General features: G+C 46.9%; 1 protein-coding gene across 1 annotated transcript in view; it reads right to left on the bottom strand.

Moving 5' to 3' along the window:
* LOC122800226 (dynein axonemal heavy chain 17-like) overlaps positions 1 to 22,300 on the bottom strand; it is a 17,083,451-nt gene that overhangs the window by 10,147,671 nt on the left and 6,913,480 nt on the right. The gene's annotated exons all lie outside the window — the stretch shown is intronic.

Raw genomic sequence — 22,300 nt, 5'->3', positions numbered from 1 at the left:
GCTTCGAGGGTTTCCCCGAAGACTGAGTCGGGGGACCCTCAGGCTTCAATAAGCCCCTTAGAATGAGCTTATTTTTACGCTCCTGCAGGACTCTAGTGCTGAAGCCATGGCAAACAGCACATGAGTCCTGCAGGTGCAAAGGTCCCAGGCAGTACACACAAGAAGTGTGACCGTCTGTCAGAGACATCTTCTGACAGCACAAGTCACACTTCTTAAAGCCTGAGACCTTTGAATCCTTAGACATGTCTAAAGTAGAAAAAGTGTAACCACACAATCACACACACACACCGATTACACTTATTAGAAGTTTAAATTAAACTTAAATTAAATTAAATTACAAGTAATTTAGAAATTAAGCCCCTACAAACACAATCACTCCAACTAGTAAGAAGGGAGGGACTGGGCCTAAGGCCCAAGGGAAGAACTCAAGAGAGTTTCAGGAAAAAAAGGGAAAAAATTTGACTGGAAATGGAAGGGAACTACTTACTTTATAAAACTGTGAAGAAAACTAACTTAAAAGGGGAGTTTATCTAAGATATTAACTAGTTTTTTTAAACTGACCTGACGAGCCGGTTGAAACGCACCTCGATCGCTATAGCGGCAAACGAGATCTGAGGAGTTACCGCCTAGCATTGTGGGATATAGGGGAGCCTCGAGCCGGTGGAACTAGCTCTCGAGCTTTTAGAGTGGCCGAGTCAGAGCCGAGGTTCGGCTCCGAACCCATCCAGCAAGAATGAAGGCGAGATAGACAACCTAACATTCCTCCGTTACTGAGTCTTCAGCCATGGATCGTAAAACTGATAAAACAAGATGTGAGCACCAAGAACACCAAAGCAAGCTTTCCACTGCTCAAAAAACAGCCAACTGAGGTACTGAATAGACGATATTATTGTTTAACAACAACTGCTTTTCAGCACAAACTATAGCCAAGTGAAGCACAAATACGATGAACGAATCACAACAGTTTAAATCAAGCGCTTTCGCTTGGTCTCATTGCCAAGCTTTATCAAGATCAAATAGCAATGGATTTCTAACTTCATTTATAAGGTCCGTTGACCATCATGTGATAGCTTTAGTAATTAAGCTATTAAAGCTGTACAAGCAGTTTCAAACAGACAGTACTCTATTCACTTGCCACTGTTGTGAATACACAAATATTACTCCATAAAATGTAAAACCTATAACAAGACACATTTATCACATTACTATACTTTGTTACTACATTTACATTCAAAAGGTTTTATGTTAAAAAATATATATGTATGTACACCAAGTTTGTAAAACAATGCCCAACAATACATGTTTTTAACTATAGAGCTGTACATAACTATTTTTGAAAATGTGTGTATTGATTGCTCAATAGATGAATTTACAAGAACATTGAAAAAGTTTAAAATTGTGTTTTTTAAAATTATGCTCTTTAAAATACCTGAATATGAATTTATTAAACTCACATTCAATAAAATATTATATGACTTATGAAAGTATCTTTCAATTCATAGATTATTAATGTGGGAGGTGGCCGAGTTGGATCCGAGGTTCGGATCTGAGACCCATATGTGAAGAAGAATGAGAGGGACAACATCAGATCCATATGGTAGAACTGCTAAGACAGGGGCACAAATTGTACCATGTTAACATGATGAAGCCTTACCAAGATAGGGAGGCCCTTGTGCCGAGTATTTGCAGAAGAAGGCGGTATGAGTCTGAGGGGGGGTCTATGGCTACAGGGAGCCAGCCAGCAAAATCCCAAGTTACTATGGTGGAGCCTAGGGTTGCAGGCATATGATATGACAGTACAGCACTGTTGTGGGGTCAGCAATGCCAAGGCAGATGGAATCTCAAGACAGGGAATGGGGTAACATATTCCCAGATAGACTTATTTCTCTCAAGCCATGTTTCTCAAGGGTCACTTGGAAAACTAGCTTGAGTCTTCAAAGAGGGAGAGGTGTGACTATAGAAGGCACTGCCAGCCATACCAGGGGAAGTAGGGCAGTAGATGTATGACTTGTGCCAGAACAGCTAGCTGAAATTTTGTAAATAATTATATGTCATTTGTATATCAAACTGATTTGTACAGATGCCTGTGCTGAAAATGCATCTGTGATGTTTGCTTGTGTTAAAATGCAGTGCACCCTGCTGGAATGAAAAGAAATGTACATTGTAAAATAAAAGACAAAGACTTCCTGTCCTTCAGCAACTTTTATTACACATGTGCAGGAGCCTCTGGAATGCACCAGGGTGACTCCCAGAACAAACAAAGACTGTAGCTTATATAGACTATTAATGCTGACTCATTAGAAAAATAACACTGAACAAATGAGAATGCTGGAAACATGATTAGCCAATAGAAACATTCCACGTAGCTCTAATGTAACATCATATGATCACATCTCAAAGCAGAAAAACAGAAAAAGAAAATCAGATGCATTTCCATATATAGACATGTTTACTACTTTCAAACAGAGTCCCTCTGCTTAGTACTTTTTCACTATGTGCAGATGGTCACGTCTCTATGTACAATACATTTCAGGTTCATGCATTTTTTCACATACTCATGCCTCCTAAAACACATTTTCCTTCATACTTTACAACCCCCCCATTTGATGCTATGTAAGCATCACCATTTAATTTTTCATACATTTTTCCAGATTCTAACATGACCATATTCGTAAGTTTTTCGACTTCCTCATGAATACTACTTCTTCTTTAACATCATCAATTATTGCAGGCATATAAAAGTTAGGATTTTTGGCACTTGTTTTAGAAGACATAAGCTTTAAGATGCATGCTTTTATTATAAACAGCAATAAAAAGACAAGAATAATTAATACTGCAATTGTTAAAATCAGTCTGAGTAGACCTCTGCCCCATCCAGAGAAAAGACTGGTTAGCCAAGCCCAAGTTGAGCTATCAGCTTTTTCTGCTTTAGAGAATTCAGAAACCTTTTGTATTAGTTCAAGATGGCTCTCAATTTCGTGTTGTCGAGAATAAACGTACAGCACTCCTCCTGGATCAAAGCACAAATACCATCTTTAGCCACAAGTACAAAGTCAAGGGCCATACGATTTTGGAGGACTACAGCCCTCATAGCAGTCAGTTAATCAGTTACCAGTTCTAAAGCTGAAGAGGTAGCATTGCTTAAGACCTCAAGAAGTTTAGATAGTTTTCTCAATTCCAAGATTGACTTAATGGCCCTATAGGCAGGGATAATGCCTGCGCATGAAATAACATCATCTCCTAGGTCCATATAGGCCAATCCCTTGGTGCTAGCTTGTGCCAAGTCATGATGATAGATCCAAGAAGCATCCACCTGTCCTACCGGGTTGGTAGGTTTCTTTACCTCCCGAGTATTTTGAATCTTTCCTGGAGGCAGCATGGTTATATGTCGAATGGCTGGAACCAAATATCCCAGGAAGCAGCTGCCAGACCAGTTTTCTGGTAACCATTTATAAGCCTTACAACCACATACAAAATAACAGTCTTGCACTAATGTTGTGATATTCGTAGAGAGAGTGCTATTTAAATTCATACTGTGAAAGATTGTCCTTATTACCGTGGCAATGGTACTAGAGCTGTTCAAAGAAGCTTCCTGCAATATCTGAAGTACTGGAAAGAGTTGAACTCGGCACCCCGTGAAATTATGTTGCGTACCATTTACCACTTCTGTATAATTGCACTGATATTGAATTGTATAGTTGCAGGCACTCCATCCCATCCTTTGGGTCCAGTAATGTCACTTTGAGTAGTTTCGCTGAAAACACAGAATGCCATTATGACAAAGGGACAGTTGCAAGGCGAATGAATTTGCAGATGCAATATTAGCTGTACTGTTAAGCTAACTTGTCCAAGTTTCGATAACATTCAGTGGGGACGCAGTCAGTGACATTCCCCCATGAACAGAGGGAAAAGCAGTATAGATCCAGCAGTTAGAGACATTGAATGTGGAAGTATAGGTATATTTGATTGCCTGGTAAGTGTTAAACGGTGGGTGCCATGCTGCTCGCTCATGAAGTGAAATAGTAGTTGCTGTAAAGAGGAATGGCCAGAGCAGAAAAAGTAACACAATAAGGATGCTTATAAGAATAGCCATCCTGTAACGTTGAGGAACAGCTCGTTGCACCTGTGAGGCAGGAGATGGTACGGTAGATGCAGGACAGAGTAACTGCTTGCCATCAGTCATCGTTGTGAAGAGTGGTAGTCTTACTTCTGGTGCGAGATGCGATGGGTTCAAAAGCAGGAGTTGTAAATGGAAGAGGTTGCTGTGAGTCTGAAGGTTCAACCATCTTGACGTGTGACACTTGGCTCCACACAGGGGAGCCTTGAAGGCAGACAGCCGAAGAAGTAGTGAAAAGTACTAAGTATGGTCCTTTCCAATGAGGCTGGAGAGCTGTTTTTCGAGAAAAAGAGTTAACTCATTCACTCCAGTACAACTGTTTTCAGTGTGTACCTTTAACTCCTAGTGGGTGTGGCCTGAGCCTTTAGAAATGAAGTTATCACCTTACAGTTCTAACAAATACTCATTGACAGAGGTCAAATATCAATACAGTTGTGTTTGCCATCATATATGCTTCAAGATAAAATATTATGAAACCTTGTATGTAGCATGGTTTTGGAATTATTAATGCAAGTATGCACAAGTAATATTTGATGCCTAGAGGAGTAGTAGGAGGCAACTGCAGATGCACCTGGAGGCGTCACTCGGATGTAATACGTAGACCCAGTCTGTAGGTTGCAAAGAGGACTCCAGAAAAGGGTCTGGAAATTGCTGGGCAGCTGCAATTTGCTGATGATACTGCTGCAAAACAGAAATAAGAAGTTATGTACTCACCACAACGTTCCATCTGAGTAGGTGGGTTCATTTGTCTGCAACCTGTGGGTCTTGGATCCGATATCGGATCCGAGCCGGCAACTTGTTTCATAGCTAATAGATCCGAGCTCCTAGCTCCTCCCCTCACCCATAATCCCCTGCCAACCCTCCATGACCTCAGATCAAGTTTGCCCCTCTATAGATACCCAAAAAGGGTATTCCAATAAAACAACTCACATAGATCCATTTTGAAGGCCGGGGGAAGGAGGGGGGGATGGTTGCAGACAAATGAAGCCACCTACTCAGATGGAACATTATGGTGAGTACATAACTTCTTAATCTGAAGTAGGGACTTCATTTGTCAGCAACCTGTGGGACAGAGTCCCCAGCTACCTAAATCTTGGGTGGCCATCATGGAAGGATATTGCGGAGCACCGCAGAGCCAAAGGATGCTCTCCCTCTAGAAATTACGTCCAGTTTGTAGTGGTTAATAAAGGTATGAGATGAGGCCCAAGTGGCTGCCGAACAAATATCATCCAATGGAACTCTAGATGTGAAGGCAGCAGAAGTAGAGATGGAACGAGTGGAATGTGCAGGAACTCCTTCAGGTGCGGGTCTCCCAGAAGCTTGGTACACTAAAAGAATACATTGGGAAATCCAGTGTGACAAGGAGATTTTTGATACTGCTTTCCCTAAATTAAATTTGGCAAAGGAAATGAACAGCTGGTCGGATTGCCTGTGACCAGTAGTCCTATGAGTATAAAAACGCAGCTGCCTATGAACATCTAATGAATGCAGCTTGTACTCTCCTTTATTCTGATATTTAGGAAAGAAGACCGGTAGATTTATGGATTGATTTATATTGGTTTCTGATGCTATTTTGGGAAGGAAGGAGGGACTGGTCCTGAGGTACACTCTGTCTGGATGAAAAATCAAGTAAGGAGGTTTCACAGAAAGGGCTTGAAGCTCCGAAACTCTTTTCGCTGAAGTAATGGCTACAAGGAATGCTCTTTTCCAGGACAGGTATTTGAGATCCACTGAAGCGGCAGGTTCAAATGGTGGAGCAGTCAGGGCTTGAAGAACAAGTGAAAGATCCCAAGGGAGTACGGCTTCTTTTATAGGGGGTCTGAGCAAAAAGGTGCCCTTGAGAAAGGTTTTACACAATTTGGCCGACATCAAGGGCCCTGTGTCATGTCCCACATGGTAATGGGAGATGGCAGCCAATTGTACTTTGACAGTTGAGCAACTAGCGCCTTCCTGAAAAAGTCCGGTTAGGAAGTCTAGAATGGATGGAAGAGGGGCCGTAAAGGGATCTAGATTATGATGCTCCGCCCAGTCGGAGAAACGTTTCCATTTACTGCGGTACACTTTCCTGGTGGAAGGTTTATGCACTGCCACGAGGATGGCTTTGACTGGTGAAGAGATACCGGGAGTCCTAACTAGGAGTGGAACTGGAGCAACCAAGCTGTCAGCTTCAGACTGTCTAGATTTGGGGTCGGCAAGCCCGACGGATGGGAGATGAGATCCGGACTGGGATCCAGAATCCAGGGGGGATTCACTAGGTGAGACCACAGGTAAGGGAACCAAATTTGCCGAGGCCAGAATGGGGCAATGAGGATCATCCTGCTCCCCAACCGCGAGGCTTTCTGTAAGAGCTGTAGCATCAGGGGTAGAGGAGGATAGGCATAAAGTAGACCGGGCGGCCAAGCATGCACCAGAGCGTCTCTTGGAGTTTCCTCTGGAGGGGGAATCAGACTGAAGAAATTGTCGCATTTGGTGTTTGAGGGAGAGGCAAAAAGATCGCAGCAGGGTTGCCCCCATATTGCGAATATCTGCTTCGCTACTAGTGGATTGAGAGACCACTAGTAAGGGGTAAGAAGGGTGCGGCTGACTTTGTCCGCTAGGATGTTGGCCCGCCCCGGAATGTGCGTTGCAATCAGAAAGCGGTTGGTGGAAATCGCCTATTCCCACACTCTCATGGCTTCGCAGCATAGAGGGTAAGACCTGGTTCCCCCCTATTTGTTGATGTACCAGACAACAGACATGTTGTCCAACTGAATTGCAATAGTTCCTAGGGGGAGGAGATTCTGAAGTGCTTGCAACGCGTACAGCACCGCTCTCATCTCCAGAACTTTGATATGCAGGGAGGTCTCTGTATCGTTCCACATGCCTTGGATGGTCCTGCCTGAATAATGCCCCCCCCACCCGAGGCGGGAGGCGTCCGTGGTCACCGTGGCAAGAGGGGGAGAGGTGCAGAAGGGTCGGCCCGTATGGAGATCCGGAGCATGAAGCCACCATAATAGGGCCCTCCTGCAAGCCTTGCTGATAGCGATGGGGTGATGGAGAGGAAAGGACAGAAAGGACCATTGCACTACAAGGGTCCACTGCAGTACACTCATGTTCAGATGGGTGCATGGAAGGAGCGTTATCGCTGCCGCCATGGAGCCCAGCGCCCTCAGGACCAATTCCGCCAGTGGTGCTTCTGACTGGAGGATGGCCCACACGTGAAGTTGCAAATTCCGTAGTCGTTCCGACGTCAGGAAGGCTCGTAGATCTCTGGTGTCTATTCTGGCTCCTATAAATTCTATGAATTGTGTCGGGGCCAGAAAAGAATTGTCGGCATTGATGGTGATGCCTAATTGGGGGGCTAGGCGGAGAAAGAAATCTCTGGCTGAGCAAAATAGATGCATTGTTGGGGCGGTCAGGAGCCAGTCGTCCAGGTACGGGAAGACCTTCATTCCCTGGAGTCTCAGGTGGGCTGCTATCACTGCTAACACCCTGGTGAACACCCTGGGGGCTGTGGTGAGGCCAAAGGGAAGGACCCTGAACTGGTAGTGACTGACTCCCAGCCGGAAGCGCTTGGATCGTCTGTCCATTAGAATGTGGTAGTACGCATCCTTGAGGTCTATAGAGCACATCCAATCGTTCTCCCTTAGAAGGGGGAGAATAGATTGAAGAGTGACCATTCAGAATTTTTCTTTGGTTACCGACAAGTTCAAACGGGACAGGTCTAGAATTGGTCAGGAGTCCCCCTCTTTTTTGGCACCAAAAAGAACCTGGAGTAGAACCCTAATCCGAGCTGGTCTTGGGGGACGGGCTGTATGGCTCTTTTTTCTGGCAGCTGCTGAATTTCTGTGGCTGTAGCTTCCCTCTGATCGGGTGGTACATTGTGGAGGTTCTTGAATTTGGGGACATGAAGTACTGGAATTTTGTACCCTCTGGATATAATTCGAAGCACCCAGTGGTCTGTCATGATGGACTCCCATGCCGCTAGGTGCTCCGAGAAGTGCCCCCCGACTGCCTCCAGAGTGGAGCAGCCGGGCAACCCTTCAGGGCTGCTACGTGGGCCAGTCAGAGAAAGGTTCTCTGGACCCAAAGTTCCTCGGAGCCCCTCTGCCCCTGGGGCGGCGTCTTCCCTGTCCTCCTCTGCCACGGAAGGACTGGTTGTCCGGAACGGGTTGGGAGTGTTGCGATTTCCGGAACCACATCTTCTTCTGACCCTTTTGGTTCTTTGAAAAGGACCGCTGGGGAGCAGAGAAGCGGACTCCGACGGCAGACAACGTCTTCCCGTCCTTCTCGCTCTGGACTAGTGTCTCGCGAACCGTTTTGCCAAACAGGGCAGAACCATCGAAAGGGGCGTTCGCAAAGGACGCTTTAAAAGGCTCTGCAAAGTCACAATGCCAGAGCCAGGCCTGACGTCTCATGACTAGGCCCGCTCCGCTAGCTCTAGCGGCTCCCTCAGTGGCGTGGGACAATAGCCGCATAGAGGTATTCGAAATAGATCTCAGAGTGGCCATTCGGGTGTAGTACAACTGTTTGTCCTCCGCCGACATGGACTCAGGGGGGGAGGCAGTGTATTCTTTGATAAGATCCCGCTGCATCCTGATGACGTGTGCCATATAGTTCAGAGACCTTACCGAAAAGGTCGCTGAACTAAAAACTCGCTTCCCTAAGCGATCCATTGAGCGGGACTCCTTGCTCGGTGGATAGACTGAGGGGCTCTCCTGAGCTAGTTCCCTCTTCGTGGCTGCCACCATCAACATGGCATCTACGGGGGGACCCTTGCTCCAGTGTGAGCGGTCTGCGGGGGGGCTCAGTAGCCTGTCTGGGCGTTTAGGGACTGGCTCCATGGTGTCCGGGTCCTTCCACGCCCTGGTGGTAATAAGGTCCACCAGGGGGTCAGCAGGAGGGGACACCCAAGAGGTAGACAGGCCTGCTTCGAATGCCTCCAGAAACACGGACTCGTCGGAGGAAGCATTGGGGGCAGACCACCTACCTCTGATCCTAAGCATTTCCATGATGTCTCCAAAGGAGACATCCTCAGGGGGTGATCCTGGGGAGCCTTCCCCTTCATCCAAGTCTGTGTCCTCAGTTAAGGAGTCAGGGGAGTCCACGTGCCTCCTCTTGCACTTGTGCTTGCGAGGCACTTCCTCGGGGGGGCTGTCTGAGGAGGTCTCGCCAGCAACATCCTGTTCCAATGGAACAACCTGGGACATCGAAGCAGGCTGTCCCTGTGGCCGGGTGATGGAAGCCTGGCCCAGCAGAGAGGAAGTGCAGGGTGGAACCGAGACAAGGGCCGGGGGTCCGGATGCTCTCGACAGAGCCCTCTCCACTACATCGAAGGCTGAGGGAGAGCCGCTCTCCCTGGGCTCCGAGAGCCGACTCCCACTCGGATCCGATGAAGGGATTGGAGCTGGCGCCGAGACCATCGGATCCGAAGGACCAGTGTGCTCCGACCTGGATGGAGCCGAAGGCACACTGAATCTCTCAGATCCGAAGCTCGGCCCATGGCTCCGAGAGGTCGGATCCGACCCTGCCCTCGAGTACCAAGTACTGTTGGCGCCGACCCACCCCCGGCTCTGACGCTGCCCGGCTCCGAACGCTCCGAACCCGGGTAGTGGGTCAGAGAAGGAGCAACTGGAGCAAAAAAGGGTGTCGAGCTCCCCCCCCAAAGGAGGGGGAGGCAAGAGCACTCCCATCTGCAGCTGGGCCTGGATGAACCTTCGCATCATCCGGTCCAAGTCTGCATCTGACATACTGTAAGTTGATCTCGATGAGGCCACGGAGGCAGGCCTGGAATGCCGCCTCGATGACCTCGATGAAGATCGGGCCTCCTCCTCCTTGGGTCCTGGGGAGAAACAAGGGGATCGGAGCCGAGGAGGAGGAGACCTAGAAGCTGTGGAGGGAGAAGCCCGCTTAGCCGGCGGGGCCAAAGCGGAGGCCTCGGTCCGCCGCTTGTGGTGCTTCTCCCTCCGTTTCTCCCTCCTAGCCTCCCTGTCCTCCGGCACTTTAGCGGGAGTTTGAGTCCCGGCCGGAGGAAGGGGGCAGGAGTGGCAATGACCACAGCCTGTGGTAGTGCCACGGGAAGAGCGGGGGCCGAAGCCGAGTCCGGGGGCAAAAGTCCCACCAGGACCTGCTTCGACCTCTGCTCTTTCAGTGCCCTGATGTTGAACGCTGCACAAATGGTACAGCCTGAGGAGAGGTGTTCAACCCCAAGGCACCGAACGCACCGAGTGTGGCCATCAGCCGGGGAGAGCTTATGGCCACACTCTGTACATTTTGAAAAAATGGCTTTTAGGGCCTCAGCCATACTTGAGGAAAAAAACAAGTACTACACAAACACACAGGCCCCAAAACACAAACACACACACACTCACTAACGACCAGCGAAGGGAGGGAAAAAACTATATAAAAAAATATAAAATACAGGGAACCTGACTCTTACACACTTTTTAAAGCTAACGATAGGAGAAAGTGGAAGAAAAATACACTTAACTGACAATACTCACTAAGAGCTCAAAAATCCAGCCATCCACAAGCGTGGCAAACTAGATCTGAGGTCATGGAGGGTTGGCAGGGGATTATGGATGAAGGGAGGAGCTAGGAGCTTGGATCCATTCGCTATGAAACAAGTTGCCAGCTCAGATCCGATATCGGATCCAAGACCCACAGGTTGCTGACAAATGAAGTCCCTACTTCAGATCAAGAGACTTACAGTAAAGTAAAACATTGACATCAAAGTCATCAATTGCAGAAAAGGTTGGAGGCGGGGTCATAGGAAGATGCATGGGGTGTCCCATTATTATTTCATGAGGAGAGAGGTCTTTAGTCGGATGGACTTGAGAGTGAATAGAAAGCAAGGCTAAGGGGAGGGCCTGCACTCACATCATGCCAGTCTCAGACATAAGTTTAGCTAACCGATTCTTGAGGGTTTGATTCATTCTCTCAATAATACCGGATGCTTGAGGTCTATAAGGACAATTACATTTGAGTGTGATGGCTAACATAGAACACAGTGCCTGAGTTAACTGAGCAGTAAAGTGTGTAACCCTGTCAGAACAGATAATACAAGGCACCCCAAATCTGGGAATAAAATCATAGCATAGCTTTTTAGCAACAGAAACAGCATAATTTTTGGCACACGCTTCTAACCAGCCAGAGAAAACATCAACAACAGTTGATGCATATTTAAATCGATTAGAATGTGGTAGCGGGATAAAAATCCCATTGCAAAGAACAGAAAGGCCCCTGAGGTTTTGGCACAGGTTGAGGGTGGACTTTAGTCCCTTTTGCAATGTTATGTTGTAAACATACTGAACAAGTATTTACAAAGTGGTGTACAGAAGCCGAGAGGAAGGGGGCAAACCAGTCTCGGAGAATTAACTTTAACAAGGCCTGGATACCAATATGGGAAGGTAAATGATAAGCCTTTATGACAGAAAGTTGCCTAGATTTAGGGCAGACAAATCTCCCATCAGGATGTTGCCAAATAGATTGTGCATTTTTAAAGCACTGAAATCTTTGCCATGTTTCTCTTTCAGCTTCTGTAGCTTCATGCTGTACAACTTTGAAAACATCATGTGTAAATAATGAAGTCTGTACAGATTGTTGATAAATAGGCTGCAAAATATTTCCCTGAACAGCAACAGTTGATGCAGCCTGTTTAGCAGCCTAATCAGCTAAGGCATTGCCTTTTGTTTCAAAAGAGTCATCTGATTGGAGAGCCACACATTTTACAACACCAATTTCTGAAGGCAAGAGTAAGGCCTTTAGTAAGTCATCAACATAAGAAGCATGTTTATAACCATTATAGAGAATGTTAAAAATCCATGTTCTCGCCATAAAGTTCCAAAGTCATGTACAACACCATAGGCATATTTAGAGTCTGTGTAAATGGTGACTGTTTTCCCATCTGCTGTTTTGCATGCATGCGTTAATGCCACGTGTTCAGTAACCTGGGCCGAGGTACATAATTTTCCGGTAGAAATTACTTCAAGTGGGGAGCATACTGCCCATGCTGCTGTCAACTGACTGAATTCAGTACGTAAACAGGACCCATCCAAGAAAAATACGTAATCAGGATTATCTAATGCGGTATCAGCAAGATCAATCCTAGAAGAAAGCAAAGAATTAACGACACACACACACAATCATGTGGTTTTCCCTCAGTATTAGTTGGAATCAAGGAGGCTGGGTTTAGTGGTGGGCAGCAAACAACTTGCAATGCTGGGTTACTAAATAAGTTTATCTCATATTTGGTAAGTCTGGCTGTTGAAAGATACTGAGTTTTAGTTTTCAGGAGGAGGGCTTGCACAGCATGCGGCACTGCTAGCATGGTTTGATGCCCCAGTGTTAATGATCCTGACATTTCTATGAACAATGCTGCTGCTGCCACCGCCCTCAAGCAGGAAGGGTATCCTGCTGCTACTGGGTCCAACTGTCTACTGTAATAAGCTACCGGTCTGCAACCTCCTGCTTGAGGTTGTGCCAAGAGTCCCAGTGCAAACTTGCTTAGTTTAGAACAGAATAAGAAGAACGGTTTATTATAATCAGGTAGACCCAGGACAGGCGAGTTCATTAAAGCAGATTTAATGGCTTAAAAGCAGCTTCATGTTCAGTAGATCAGGGCAGAGGGTCGGTTATGTCCTTTTTTAACAAAGGCAAAAGTGGCCATAAAAGCTTAGAGAAGTTGGGAACCCACTGTCTACAATATCCTGCTAGCCCTAGAAATCCTTTGCAATTGGCGTTGAGTGGTGGGCCTAGGGGCTCATTGAATGGCTTGAATGCATGAGGGTAGGACATGGCAAGAGCCGACTGAAATTATGTGACATAAGTACTAGACCTCGGGCTGGCAAAATTGCAACTTGGCATTGTTAACCTTAAATCCCCGCTCAGTCAGAAACCGAAGTACCAGTAGTGAATCATCTAAACAAGCTTGCTTGGTCATAGAAGTAATAAGTATATTGTCGATGTACTGAACCAAGACTGAAGCAGTTGGTAATTTAAGGTCTTGTAATTGTTGGAACATCTCTCTGGAGAAGAGTGTGGGGGACTCAACATACCCCTGTGGTAGTCTTGTCCAGGTATACTGTTGCCCCCTGTAAGTAAAGGCAAACAGATACTGGCTATCTACATGGACTGGTATGGAGAAGAAAGAAAAAATATCTATTAATGTGAAGTATTCTGCAGATGGGAAAATACAACTAAGGATACTGGCAGGATTAGGTACCACAGGGAAAGCCGGTAAGATGGCCTTATTGATTTGCCTAAGATCTTGCAAGAAATGATAGGCCTGTTTCCCTGGTTTGTTTACCGGGAAAATTGGTGTGTTACATGGGTTTACAGTAGGGACAATTATAGATTGCTCTATTAAAGAGGATATTACTGGTTGGATGCCCTGCTGTGCTTCTTTAGAAAGAAGGTATTGAGGCACAGAAGGTAACTGAGCGCTGGGTTTTAAAGTTATATGAACAGGAGTGGTGGATGTTAGTAAACCAACATCGTTGTTATGGGTTGCCCATAGGGAGGCAGGTAGAGAGTCTAGATGTTTTATCATTGATGGATCTGGAGTTATCAGGACTTTCAATGACACCGAGTCACTAAGAAGGCTTAGGGCTTCATTGTGACTACTTGGGGGCAACTACAAAAAGACTCCATCTTCTGTATAAAAATTAAATGCCCCCATTTTGCAGAGCAGATCTCTGCTTAAGAGGCTGAGTGGCACTGATGGCCCTACAAGAAAAGCATGTTCCCCTTGTATTGGGCCCAAGGTGACCGGGGTTAATACTGTTTCTTGATATTCAGTGGGCACTCCAGAAACTCCTACTCCTTTAGTAGATTTATTTGACAGGTTAATACCTGCCACAGTGGATGAGGCCAGCATGGACTTGGTAGCTCCCGTGTCTATTAAAAAGGGGTGTCTACCGTTTTTAAGGGTCAATGTGACATATGGCCCTCTTTGATCTACCGGAAGCAAGGGAAACAATTGCTGTTGAGACTGTTCAGGGAGTCCCTATTGAGCTTGGGATTGATTTTGTCCTTCAGACCAGTTGGATGGGGTCCAAGCCGAGTTCCACTGCTGTGGAAAAGGGTTAGCCTGTTGTGACGTCCTGGTTTGAAAAGGAGGTGGTGCCATCGGAGTGAGATATGGACAGCTATCCCTCCAATGGCCAGTTTGTCCACAGTTATAACATTCTGTGGATGTCTGTTGCTGATGGGCCGACTGTTGATACTGTCGGTTACTAGACTGATTGTGATTTTGATTTTGATTACCTCTGCCTCTACCTTGAGAGTTTCCCCTCCTACCTCTTCCTCTTCCCCTCTGCCCAAAGACAGTAAACATTTGGAGCTGAGCATTTAAGAGTTTCGTTTGCAGTTCCCTTTGCTGCTTGGTAAGATGATCCGACAGATACAGGGTTTGAGTGACCAATTCGTGCAGGCCTAGGCTGGGCCAATTAAGACAAACTTCTTTTAACTTATCTCTGAGCTGAGGTTTCAAACCGTCCACAAAGGCGTCAGATAGACTGCTAGCGGCTGGCCCTTCTGTAGACTCTGGGTAGCCGGAATACACCTCAAAGGCTTCCGTTAGCCGGTTAAGGAAATCCTCAACGGGCTCATCTTCCTTTTGCACTACAGCTTTGATTTTCAACCAGTTGGGGGTCAGTGGGATGATGACAGTAATGGCGTCCATTAGGCATTGTTGTATTGCCTCAAATCCATTGTCTTCTGGTGTGTCATGCTTGGGGATGGGATTAGGAACATTCGCATGGCCCACATTTTTTTATTAGGTCAGGAGGGGCAGCATATTGAAGTATGGCACGAACTTCCTTAATTGTAGGGTTCTGAAGGCTTACGTGACCTGTAAGCACCCTTTGGAACTTCGCTGGATTGGTGCAGATTGATGGTAGTGATTTCGTGATTGCTTGAAAATCGACTGCAGACCAGGTGCGGAGAAAACAATGGTAGCAGGCAGCTGACCATCTCTGCTGTGTGCTGGGTTTGGTATCTCCCTAAGTGGCATCATAGGTCTATCGTCTTCCGAGGAGGAAAAGGAAGCTGAGTCAGAGTTAAACTTATCTGGGCCAAAGTAGCCATCCCCTCCATCAATGATTATTGGAAATTGGCCCAGAAACCCTTTTAACTGGTGGTGTGGTCGATGTCGCCCCCCCGCCCTTTTGATATTTTCATTTAGGCCTGAAATATATTTGATGGGAAGGGCCAACCTCTGTAGCATGCACTTTTCGTTGTTTCCAGTCCCTGAGTGTTTGTGAACCATCACTCTGATGCCCACTGGCTTGGTCCTGTGGACCTGTCGTGGAATCGGGGGCCTGTTGTTGGACTTCCAGATGTTGATCCACCTGATAAACAGGCGGGGCCATTGGGGGAGGGGAGAAAATAGAAGTTATGTTCTTACCATAACGTTCCATGTTAGTTGTCTTCTTCTCGCCTTCTTACTTGCTGGATGGGTTCGGAGCCGACCTCGGCTCCGACTCGGCCACTCTAAAAGCTCGAGACTCCCCTTATATCCCACAATGCTAGGCGGTATTGCCTCAGATCTCGTTTGTAAGCTAGGCCCAGCCAATAATAAAAAAAACAGAACTACTGGAAATGGGAGAACCCACCTCTATAAAAAGGAAGGGAAGAAGGTGACCTGAAGCCTGATCAAGGAATATATGCACAGCAGAGCATATACCTATAGCAATAGAGGTGGTAGAAAGAGAGGTCACAATCAAACTCCTCTAGGTCTGTCCAGGCTAGGGGGAAGGAGGGTGGGACGCAAGAAAGAAGGCGAGAAGAAGACAACTAACATGGAACGTTATGGTAAGAACATAACTTCTATATGTTAAGTTGTCTATCTCGCCTTCATTCTTGCTGGATGGGACCGTCCCTAGCACCTTGTCCCGGTGGCCTATCGGAACAGACTCTTGAGAACAGTGGAACCAAAGTTAGCTCTATGTCTAGAAGCTAAATCCAACTTATAATGAGAAATGAAAGTGTGAGGAGTAGCCCAAGTAGCCGCTGCACAAATGGTGTCAATAGGCAGCCTGTCTTGGAAGGCTATAGAAGTAGCCAAAGCTCTGGTGGAGTGGGCCTTAGGTTTGTTAGGCAGCTTTTGGTGTCTAATTTCATAAACAAAGGAAATCAGAGATGTTAGCCATCTGGAGAGTGATACCTTCGAAACTGAAAGTCCCTTTCTGCCTTCTGCATAAGAGACAAACAACTGGTCAGTTTTTCTGATCTGTTTGGTCCTATCCAAATAATACCTTAACTGACGATGAACATCTAGCCAATGCAATTTTTGTTCAGACCTGTTAGAAAAGTTAGGAAAAAACACAGGGAGGTCAATGCTTTGATTTAGGTTAGACGCAGAGGCTACTTTAGGTAAAAAAGATGGATTGGTTCGTAAGGACACCCTGTCTTTATGAAACAATAGATACGGTGGTCGACTGCTGAGTGCATTAAGTTCTGAGACCCTTCTAGCTGAAGTAATGGCTACCAGAAAGAGAGTCTTCCAGGATAGCAATTTCAATGAACAGGAAGCTGCAGGTTCGAAAGGGGGAAGAATCAAAGATGTGAGAACTAAATTAAGGTCCCAAGAAGGAGGAGGATTTCTTATAGGAGGTCTGAGAAGAAAAACTCCCTTCAAAAAAGCTTTGCAAAGCTTGTGAGACATGATGGCAGAATCTGAAATGCCCACATGAAAGTTAGACATAGCTGCCAATTGGACTTTGAGAGTAGAAGGAGATGAACCTGCGTGAAAGAGTTCAGCTAGAAAATCAAGAACTATTTGGATGGGAGCAGTGAAAGGATCTAAGTCCCTTCCTTGAGCCCAATAGGCAAAACGATTCCACTTACTAAGATAAATCTTTCGAGTGGAAGATTTATGGGAAGCTATCAAAATATCTCGAACAGTGTGAGATATTTGAGGAAGCCTGGCTAAGGTTGGAAGTGGAGGAACCAAGCAGTGAGGTTCAAAGATGGGAGGGAGTGATGAAACTGACCCGACTGATGGATCAAAAGATCTGGAACTAGGTCCAGATGCCAGGGTTGCTCCAACAGAAATTGATGTAGAAAGGGGAACCAAACCTGTCGAGGCCAGTAAGGAGCAATGAGGATCAATGAGGCCTTCTGAGCGATAGCTTTCTGTATCACTTGAGAGATTAGTGGGAAGGGAGGGAATGCATACAGAAGTCCCCGGGGCCAAACCTGGACTAGAGCGTCTCTGCTGGGCTGGCCTGGTAAGGGGAAGAGGGTGAAATAATCTTTGCACTTGCTGTTTTGGGGAGTAGCAAAAAGGTCGCAGCAAGGCTGACCCCACTTGAGAAAAACTTTCTCCAAGATAGAATCTTTCAGAGACCACTTGTGAGGCATGAGGATAGCTCTGCTCAACTTGTCCGCGATAAGATTGGACTTCCCGGGAATGTGCGTTGCTATCAGAAAACGCTGAGAAGAAATCGCCCATTGCCACAGTCTGAGTGCTTCTCGACATAGGGGGTAGGACTTGGTTCCACCTTGTTTGTTGATATACCACACTACAGACATGCTGTCCGTCTGAATTGCTATCGTTCCCAAGGGAAGAGAGTCTTGAAGGGCTTGCAACGCTAGAAGCACTGCTCTCATCTCTAGAACATTTATATGCAAGTGGCGTTCGATTGGTTGCCATATGCCCTGGACTGTTCTGCCCTGATAATGCCCCCCCCACCCGATCAGGGAGGCGTCCGTTGTCAGAGTAGCAACCGGAGGGGGAAGGACAAAGGGTCTTCCTAGGAAGAGCTGGGGGGAAGAAATCCACCAAAGAAGATGATTCCTGCATGCTTGCGTAATCACAATGGTGTGGGACATCGGAAGTTGCTGGTACGACCACTGTGTGAAGAGCATCCATTGAAGGATTCTCATGTGAAATCTGGCTAAAAGAAGTAGAGGGATAGCAGCCGCCATAATCCCCAGTACTTTTAGAACCGATCTGACTTTGACTCTGTTGCTGTGGAATAGAAGGGAGACCAGTTTGTGTATGTCTGCTATTCTTTGGTCTGTAAGTCTTGCAGACATGTTGACTGTATCTAGATTTGCCTATGAAGGTAATAACACGACAAGGCGACAAAACAGACTTTTCGCAATTTATTGAGATACCTAACTTTTGAAAAATGCGAAAGGTGTAGTCTCTGGCAATCAGAAGAAGATGCTTGGTAGGAGCTGTGAGGAGCCAGTCGTCTAAGTATGGAAACACCTGGAATCCTTGACGTCTCAGATGAGAAGCTACCACTGCCATGCATTTGGTAAACACCCGGGGGGCAGTGGTGAGTCCAAAGGGCAGGGCTCTGAATTGAAAGTGACTGGTTCCCAGCCTGAAGCGGAGGAATCTCCTGGAGCGTCTGTTCATTTTTATATGATAGTACACATCCTGAAGGTCTATAGAGCACATCCAGTTTTCCTTTCCCAATAGGGGTAGGATGGATTGTAGCGTGACCATCTGAAATCTTGTTTTCTTGACAGACTTGTTTAAGATACTGAGATCCAAAATTGGTCTCCAGTCCCCTGTTTTCTTTGGAACCAAAAAGAACCTGGAGTAGATTCCGGATCCTTGCTGGTCTGCTGGCACTGGCTGAATGGCTCTTTTTGCAAGCAGCTTTGAAATTTCCAATGCTGCTAGATCCCTTTGAGCGGGTGGAACATCTGGAAGGGATTTTTTGGATTGGTTTGGAATGCGAAGGAATGGAATGGAATAGCCTTCGGAAATGATGGACTGTACCCACTTGTCTTGAGTTAGGGATCGCCAGGCTTCTGGGTACAGTGATAATCTTCCCCCGACTGCCTCCGAAGGTGGACAGTCGGGCAACACCTCAGGGATGCTGGAAGGGCTTATCGGAAAAGGTTTCTCGATTGCCCTGGTTCTGTGGACCCCCCCTGCCTCTAGGGCGACGTCTACCATTATTGTTCCCCCCTCTGCCTCTAGAGGGGAACCGACTCTGTGCGTCAGGCAAAGTTCCTTGAGATTGTTTGCGGAACCACATCTTTCCACTTTTCTGGCCTTTGGGGTAAGGTCTAGAAGGAATAGAAAAACGGACTCCGACAGCAGAAAGAGTTTTGCCATCTGTCTCGCACCTTGTCAAGGTTTCTTTCACTTGAGGACCAAAAAGAGACGATCCATCAAACGGGGAATTAGTGAAAGACGTTTTAAAGGGGTCCGCAAAATTACACAGCCGCATCCAGGCATGCCTGCGTAAGGCCACACCTGTCCCTGCGGCTCTGCTCGCTCCATCAGCCGCATATGAAAGGAGGCGCATGGAGGAGTTAGCTATAGAATTTAGAGTAGCCAGCTGAGTGTTCATCTTATCCTGAAAACCCGCAGCTGTAGGATCCTTTAACATCTCACTCGCTTCCTTGATCAGGTCTCTTTGAAGATGAGTGAAATGACAGAGGTAGTTCAGCGAACGCATAGCAAAGGTCGCTGACGAAAACATCCGCTTCCCGTACCTGTCCATAGACCTAGATTCCTTGTTAGGAGGATGGACAGGCACCGAAGGATCAGCTAGCTCCTTCTTAGTGGCAGCAGCTACCACCATAGCATCCACAGAAACTCCCTTAGTCAGAAATTGCTTATCTGCTGGTGCTGTGATAAACTTTGAAGGTCTCCTGGGGGTAGGGTCCATAGAGTCAGGAGCCGTCCAAGCCTTTTTAGCTACCACCTGCATGAGGGGGTCAAAGGGGGGGGACACCCAGGAGGTGGAAGGGCGAGAGCCAAACGCCTCAAGATACACAGATTCATCTTCCGAAGGGTTAAGGGTTGGCCAATTTCCCCTCTGTTTCAGGATCTCTAGAATGTCTGCAAAGGAGACATCTTCAGAAGGGGAATGGGGGAACCCTCGGAATCCTCTAAATCTGTGTCAGAGGTGACAGACTCAGGTGAGTCTATGTGCTTCCTCTTACACTTTCTCTTCCTAGGGGGCTCCCCTGCCAATTCAGCAGAGGCCTCCGAAGAGGATGAGATCCCCACAGGGGATTCTTGAGGAGCTGGCTCTCTGCGGTCTGGGATGAGGGAGTGAGTAGACATAACCTGAGGCACCGAAGAGGGAGGGGCGGACGGAGCCGACTGTGGAGTTGAACCAGGTTCCAACACACTCCGCATGACCTCGAACGCACCTCTGTCAGGCAGAGCCAGAGGTCCCCGCTCTGAAAAGCTGAAAACCTCCCTCGGCACCGACAGCGATGGCTCCGAGGCCGATGTCGGAGCCGAACTCACCAGCGCCGAAGCACCGAGAGGGAGAGCGGGGTCGGCAAAGGGTCCGATGCCACTCACCCCCTCGGAGCCGACGAGGGAAGTCCGGCGCCAAGATTCTTCCAAGGAAGAAATCGGAGCCGACGACGGAGCCAAAGACAATTGTATCGGCTCCGACGGTATCACAGTCTCGGGTCCGAAACGCCCTGGCTCCGAGCTCAAAGGAGTAGGAGGAGGAATATTCTGAGAAATAGGGTTGAGCATCGACTGATGAGTCGGGCTCTGAAGCATCTGGGCCAGTGCCTCGGACTTAAGAAGTCGACTCACTACCCTCTGAAGGTCATGGTCCGAAAGCCTCGAAGACCTAGAGGAGTGCGATCTATGGCTCCGTTCAGACATCCGGGGAGAAGCTGGAGCCGAATGAACGGAGCCGAGGGATGGTGACTTTGACCTCTTCCTAGAGGTCGGCTCCGAAAGCCTGATCGGATCCAACTTAGCAATTTCCAAAACCTCGGCTCCGGCCGGAGCCGAGGGAACCACCGAAGTGGAAGTTAGAGTCTCATCGGCTCCAGCCGGAGCCGATGCAGGAGTAGACTTAGAAGTCTTAGGTGCCGACTCAGTAACTGGAGCCGAAGACCTAGAAGCCTTAGAGGGTTTGCCCGAAGATGCAGTCGGGGGACCCTCAGGCTTTAACAAGCCCCGTAAAATAAGCTTGTTCTTTCTTTCCTGCAGGACTCTAGGGCTGAAGCCATGGCATACAGCACAAGAGTCCTGCAGGTGTAAAGGTCCCAAGCAGTAGACACAGGAAGTGTGACCGTCTGTCAGAGACATTTTCTGACAGCATGAGTCACACTTCTTGAAGCCTGAGACCTTCGAATCCTTAGACATGACACAAAACAAGTGCAATCACACTCAACACAAACACACCGATTACACTGTAGAGTAAGTAAAGGTAATTTAAACTAATTTAAACTAACTTAAACTGATTTAAAGTTAGTAGTTTAGAAATCTTAAGTCCCTACAGAAAAACACACACACACTCTCTGAGGGATAGGAGGGCCCGAAGGCCTAAGGGAAGAACAGATAAGTTCTTGTGGTAAGGAGTGGGAGAAAAACACAGGAAAGGGAATAGAAACCTTTAAAATAAGGGGATACTAACCAAAAAACTAATTTAAAAGGGGTTTACTAAGTTTTTAAAACTATTTGGTACACTAACCTGGAGCCGGTAAAAGCAACACACCTCGATAGCTGTAGCGGCAAACGAGATCTGAGGTAATACCGCCTAGCATTGTGGGATATAAGGGGAGCCTCGAGCCGGTGGATCCAACTCTCGAGCTTTTAGAGTGGCCGAGTCGGAGCCGAGGTCGGCTCCGAACCCATCCAGCAAGAATGAAGGCGAGATAGACAACTTAACATCACATGTTATCACCTCAGACGACTCTATAATTTGCAACTTAACAAGTTCTACTACTGGATCAAATCCTTTAAAAGGTTCTTTTAAGGGTGTGCCATTAACAACATCTAATTTTTTCTCTGTATAAGCTAAACCTATTAGTTGATGTTGAAGTTTTTCTTGGCTATCTTTCAGGCTAGAAACAATAGAATCCTTTTCCCTTTCATTTGCCTCTGTCACCCAATAACTGAACGCTGCCCAATACTGCCCTGGGCCCTTTTTTGCTTTTTTTTTAAACTTAGCTTGTAAGTTTAATAAAAACATCTCTATTAAAAGTGCCCTGTTCGGGGAAAGCAAGTTCACCATCATCCTTTGTGAAGGAGACCCACTGAGACAAATACAAACAACTGTCCCAGGACACACAAAAATACATATAACCTGCAGTAGTTCCTTTTTCTGGCTCCTTTAAACTTCCCACACTCACTCCCATGATCAGTAACGATCAGTGTTATTCATTCTGTTTGGTACAGAAAATAAAACGAACGCCGTAATATCCAGCACTCATAAATGCATACTTATGTCGCCAGAATTTTTTCTCGAT

The sequence above is a fragment of the Protopterus annectens genome, chromosome 4.part0 (genome assembly GCF_019279795.1).
Source record: "Protopterus annectens isolate FY-2018-M chromosome 4.part0, PAN1.0, whole genome shotgun sequence".
In the NCBI taxonomy this organism is placed as follows: Eukaryota; Metazoa; Chordata; order Ceratodontiformes; family Protopteridae; genus Protopterus; species Protopterus annectens.
This window is presented reverse-complemented; position numbering and strand designations above follow the sequence as displayed.